This window comes from Nipponia nippon, unplaced genomic scaffold (assembly GCF_047370975.1).
Source record: "Nipponia nippon isolate SJK-2023a ecotype South Korea unplaced genomic scaffold, ASM4737097v1 scaffold_25, whole genome shotgun sequence".
In the NCBI taxonomy this organism is placed as follows: domain Eukaryota; kingdom Metazoa; phylum Chordata; class Aves; order Pelecaniformes; family Threskiornithidae; genus Nipponia; species Nipponia nippon.
This window is the reverse complement of record NW_028262342.1, coordinates 4,869,840-4,875,850: the sequence shown is the minus strand read 5'-3', so window position 1 is coordinate 4,875,850 and position 6,011 is coordinate 4,869,840.

The window sequence follows — 6,011 nt, the reverse complement described above, 5'->3', positions numbered from 1 at the left end:
CCTGTCTTGCGGAGAGGGAGGTGGGTGGCTCCTGAAGCTCTGCACTGGAATGCTGGACCGTTACTGGTGAACAGCGATGGTGAAGCAGGGTGGAAATGACCAGGTACAGGGCCTTGCTGATGATCAGTGTGGTTGGTTGTTGTTAAGGGCTTTTCTGGGGGGGAGTGTTAACCTACACTTCTTTTTTCTACTGCCTTGCATCTTCCTATGCTGTTGGAGAGTAGATGAGTTTGTGTCAGGACCCTGCAGAGCTCAGGAAAGGTTAGGACAAAATCTACTGCACAGTGTTAGAGGAGAGAAGAAATGTAGATGTTGGGTCAGCTGGTGAAATCCTTTCTCCTGAATAATCTGCCCTTGAACTTTAAAGCCTGCAGAAAACTGATGGTTGGACTTTTACAGGGGATAAAGTGACAGCAGAACAGTTGTTTGACTTCCTAGAGGAGCAAGGCCTGTTCCTTTATAACCTGTAGCTTTGCGGGGTTCCCACCCTGCAGCGTGCAGTGCTCTGGGCTCTGTCCCCAGAGAGCGGGCAGGCAGGACCAACGCTGCCAGCACCTGCCTGCCCTCGCTGGGCAGCTATTGCTGCTCCTTGAAAGCAAGAGCACTTGCTCAGCAGCCTCATGTGCAATCCCTGTCGGAGCCCGCTTGCCGCTACCGATGCTGAGACCAAAAAGACTCCTGGCAATGCTGGGAGCGGGGCAGGGCAGCCCCTGCCACCCCACGTGTGCCAGACCCCACGCCGTGGGGGGAAACACGCACGTCCCTGTATGCCTCTTTCTATGAGACAGCTGGAGCTGCCGCTCCTCCACCTTACGGGTAAAGCCAGAGCACAGATCAATAGGTGTCGAGCTTAGATTTCACTTGCTGAAATACTGAAAGTGGAGCCCCGCAGGGAGGGGCGGGATCGCTGCCTGAGGGTGGGATGCGCTGGGTCCCTGGGCTCGAAGGGATGCTCAGGCTGGTGTCCTGCCCTACGGCCATGCCCCGCTGGGTCCACGGGATGCTGGCCCTGGGAGATGGAGATGAGCCCTTCCCAGAAACAAAGCCCCTCAGCACCAAAAGCGTGGCTGTGGTGAGCGTGAATGCTCCCGGCTTTACTAATCCTGTGCTCTCCCCCACCTGGTCTTAGTCAGGCTCTTGCCACCCCGTTGCAGCTGAGATAAGAAAGTGGCAGCCTGTGAAGCCGTGGCTGCTTTCCCCCACTCCCCTTGGGTAACGCGGTGCCCAGCCGGGGCACGCACCCTGTTTTTGCTGCTCTACCTGACCTGTTTCATGACAAAAGTCCCAATTTCAGTCACGTGCTGCTAAAATCTAGGACACAGAGAGGCACGAGCTGCGTAGGGCTGAGTGGTACAGCCGGTTAAATAACAAGCATTAACTATAACCACAACCGAAATCAGGAAAGTTCTGAAAGCGTTTGCAATTTAAAAATGGTTAAAACAGAGTTTACTTGTTTTGATTTTGCCCCTTTAGTGCTTAAGGTCCCTCGTACCACTAAAAGCTGGGTCCCTGGTGCTCATGGCACCCTGGGAGGCTGAAGGGTCCCAGAGAAGGTGCTCGTCTTCCTTGGGCCAAGAGATGCTTTTTTTGTTTTGTTTTTTGTTACAAGAAAGAGGTCAGTGGGGGTTTGTTCCTCGTGCCCAGCCCACGAGAGGAGACGTCTGTCTGCCCTGCTGCGTTCAGACACTTCCACCGGTTCAGCTGGGATCAGCTCATCTGCCCTCCCCGTGTTGGCCAACAGGAGATGACTAAGAAGTTTAATTGCTTTCTTGACAGCCAGTACATACTGTCCAGCACCAGGGTGCTTATGGCTTTCAGGAAAGTTTCTGAAGAGAAAAAAGAAAAAGCAGAAACAGCTCTTTCAGGCAGCAGATGCTCTCATGTGTTGCTGCTCTTGGCATGTTCCTTATTTGAAGTGAAACTTGCTTATGTACCAGGGAGCAGCCGATGCTCGGGCAGTTCTGGAGTCCTCGGGAGTTTTGGCCACGTGCGTGTGTGCTTGTGCACAAGTTGCAGCATTAAACTAAAGCACTTGTGAAACCACTAACTTTTTCCCTGTGTAAACCCAGTGTCCACACTCTCTTTTGTCTGGCTGGGCGTTGCATCTTCCCATGAGCCAGGATTCCCTCCGATGGAGGGAGAAAAAAAAAAAGTGGAAGGAGTAACTGCCTGCACCAAAGCACCTTGCGAACGCCATGCCGCTGGCAGCAGGGGTGATCGCCAACGCGCCTGCTCCGGCACTCGCTGGCAGTGATTCATCCTCTGTGGCTCAGCCGGTTTCACCATGAAAACCCCTGCCTGCGTGGCAGGGCAGTTAGGCAAGCCCGGACTTCGCTGGCCGCAGTGGGTTGTCCCCGTCAGCCGGTCCTGTGCCACGGAGCCCACTCGGGGCCCACTGCCCCACATCGGGCTGTCAGAAATGTGTGGCTTTAACCACAGACAGAACTTCTGTCGAGTGAGCACTGACTGGACTTTCTAAAAAGGAAAATGAAAATCAGGCGGTGGTTCTTGGTGTTACTGTCTGTAGGCAGCAGCAGGGGCACTCACCGATGGGGCGTGCTGGGACGCAGAAATGGGATTTTTATGTAGTGTTGGCTGCATTATAATGGGCTGGATTGGCCACGCCGTTCCTGGTGGGTTTGTTTCTGGCCTGACAGTGATGCTGTGCTCTTCAAGAGCAGTGCAACAGCCCCTTGCGAACTGAAGGGCTGATAAACCTCCTCTTCCTCTGTATTTAGACCAAATCTCCAATTCTTTTCCTCTAGGGTTTAATATGTAAACGTTTTTTTCTTTGTTTTTTTTTTTTTTTTAGCTCAAAAAGCGGTTTAACCACATGCAGCCCATGCCACATGGAAATCTTTGCGGCACTAGCACCACCCGGTTGAGATGCAGCGTTTGGCCTGGTGAGAAGCTCAGCCTTGCTTAGGCAGGCAGCAGTGGCCGAGGCCGGGTGAATGACTCAGGCTCCCAGGTACCGGGGCTGCTGATAAGGCAGCGGGCTGAGCTCTCAGGAAGAAGATACCCAGTAAGGAAACCATTTGCTTCTGTGGGATAAAAAAACAGAAAACCACCATCTCTGATCTATGTGACAGTCTTGTGCTGTTACTGTAACACTTAGACTGACACTGAGATTGGCAAGAACTGCATCAGCACTAAGCGATGGGGGATAATGCACCGCACCGGTGCATGCAGCCTCCCTTCGCAGCAGTTTTCGGGGTTGCGTGAGAAGCAGAAGCTTGCACGCGGAAGAGGTGTGCAGGGGAGCGCTGTCCCATTTTGTTTTGCAGAGGGGATGCTGTGCCCGGGGTCTCATCCTGTGGCTTGCACAGCCCCGGGGGGATCCAGCAGAGCAGAGGCAGGGCTGAGCCCCAGCCCAGCGCTCTGGGTCTCGACTCGGCTCACCTTGCCCATCACTGCTTCAATCGCCACAGAGCTCACGCTGCGGTGGCATCATGCTACTGTAGTAAAAGACCTTTTTCTGTTGTTCCCCCCCAACCCAACACTGCTGTTTTTGGCACATGGTAGTTATGTTGGGACCCGAGGGGGTCTGCAGAGCTGCTGCCTGCACCCGACACGTGCAGCGGGCGTCAGGTCAGGGCGCAGCCTGGCGAGATGCAGGGAGCTGGGTGATGCTGGTGCTGTGATTCTGGTTTGAGGTAGGTGTCACGAGTCACATGGGTGACCTGTACCGGTGCCTTGGGTGTCTCAGCTCTGCAGGCTGCCCTTTGGGTTTTTTTTTCCTTTTTTTTTTCCCTTTTTTTTTTTTTTTTTTAAGCAGGGTGTCCTGGCAAGGAGGGGCTGTTGTGGCCAGGGCTGGCCTGGTAATGGGAAAAAGGCTGCATGAGGACATGGCCAGAAATGAATCATGGAGATTGCTTCTCTGCTGGAAATGTCATTTCTCCATGGTAGATGCTGCCTTTGGTTGCCCAGACAGCTTCTGCTGGGATTTCCAGAGCACCCTTCCTAAAACTTCTTGGAGATGATACGTATGTTTAGTCAGAGGCATGTTTGCATGCTTTTGCCCACCAGAGCTGCATCATGATGCAAACATCCCCGTGTTTTGGTGACAAATGGCACAAATTTCTTTGCATGTGGCTCGTGCGGTGATCTAGCACGGCATGTCCCCGGCTCTTGCTTCTCTCCGCCTCGAGTGAACCCGTGCCCCTGGCCGGGAGCCCTGCAGCACCTTTCCGCCGTCCTTCCACCTTCTCAACCCAGTTTTGGAGGAGCGGAGCTGCATCTCCTCACCGTGCCAGCTCCTTTCCCACGCTGATGGCCCTGCGAGCAGCCAGCCATCGCGTCCAGGTTGCTGACTTGATCTGTCTCCATTTTCTTATGAATCAAACAACTCCCGTAGCATCAGGTAACTGGAAACCTTCATTCTCCGTACAGCAAGAGGCATCCCATCTGCTTCCTTCCTGTGGTTACTTTAACCAGAGTGACTGAGCTTTACTGAAAAACTCACCACAGCTGAGCTGACGCTGCCCTTTTCTCCATGCAGGGCAGAGCCCAGGCACCGGTTTTGCTCACGAGGGTCCTTGGGCTCCTGCCTCGAGCTGGCGACGCGGGCTCTGAGAGCTGTTTCTTGTCTCCCTATGGAAGAAAAGTTATATAAAAGGGATGAAAATAGGTGCAGAGGGGTCAGGGGAGCGTGCGGACCAGATCTGCCTGGGGCGAAGCTTCCAGCGGTGCTCATAAGTGCAGGTTTTACTGAGAACGCAAATAATCTCTTGGGGCAAATTCAGCAGTTCCACTGACCAACACCAGACTGAAGTCCGGGCAGAAACAGACTTAGAAATTGTATTAACTGAAAAAAAAATTTGTTTCTAATGCAATGAGGAAAGAAACCCCAGCTGCCAATAAACACCCGGAGTCTGCTGGACTGGCAAATAAAGGGCTCAGAGCGGTGAACACCAAAGAGGCTGAAAAGTGAAACAGAAACTTGGCCAGGTAGGTACCCCCCAGCAGCGGCCCCGGGCTGTCGGCGCGAGCTGGAGTTTGGGAATGGTTACACTGGTTGAATTCTGGGTTTATCAGTAACAGAGCTGTGGATTCCCACGCGCACGCCTGCTCGGTTTTGTTTAGGATTCAACTGCTGTGCATACGGATCCATGTGCATAGATACATAATCCCCAGCCAGAGGAAAAGCAAGCAGTTGTTAATTTATATTAGTCTAGTTTTTAGCTAGTATCTACTATCTGATCTAGGATCAAGACCTCATCCTGACTGAGAACAAATGTGAAAAAACAACTCAATAGATAAACAGAGGCAGCAGTGCTATCTCCTGTAAATCAGGGGAAGGGAGGCGTAGGGATGTTAAAGCCCTGGTGATTAGCGTAACCAGTTATTTAACTATAAACGCTGCTCTGAAAAGGACGACGGCTGAAACGCTTGCTAGAGTTAGAGGCTGAAGAGGCTGGAGTACCCATGAAGGACCTTTGCGCCAGTGTTTCCCTACTGTAAGAAATCACTGGCAGGTATTTTGTTCCAGCAAATTTTGTCAGAAATTTGCATTTAAATGTAAGGACCTCGGGTCTTCTCACTTCCCTGGCCATTAATGCATGCAGCACACCTTTGGGGGTCCTCCTCACCTGGATCCGTGCCTGCTGGGCTCTTCCCCAGCACAGTGACACTGGGCGCAGCATCTATGCACTGGTGCTGATTTACAGCCCTATTAACAGCTTGGAAGAATAGAACAGAGGCTTTATTCATTAGGAGGTCTTTATTAGCAAAAATAAAAGACTTCTTTTCATACAGATAAACATGCAAAAGTTCACGCAGTGACAGAAGCTGTGGCCAAGGCACGGTGCCCCCGCCAGCGCAACCCCCCGGGAGCGGAGCCGCTGATGCTCTTGGCTCTCACTGCAGCTCCGGGGCCGTCTTTGCTTCTCCTACAACTTTGAAGTCAAGACGTTTGGTGAAAAAATGAGTACAGAGCTGGCTCAACAGGAGTTCAATGTGTCCTGGTAAGAAGCTTAGATTAAGTTTTACAGTGTTTGGCTCCCACGCTG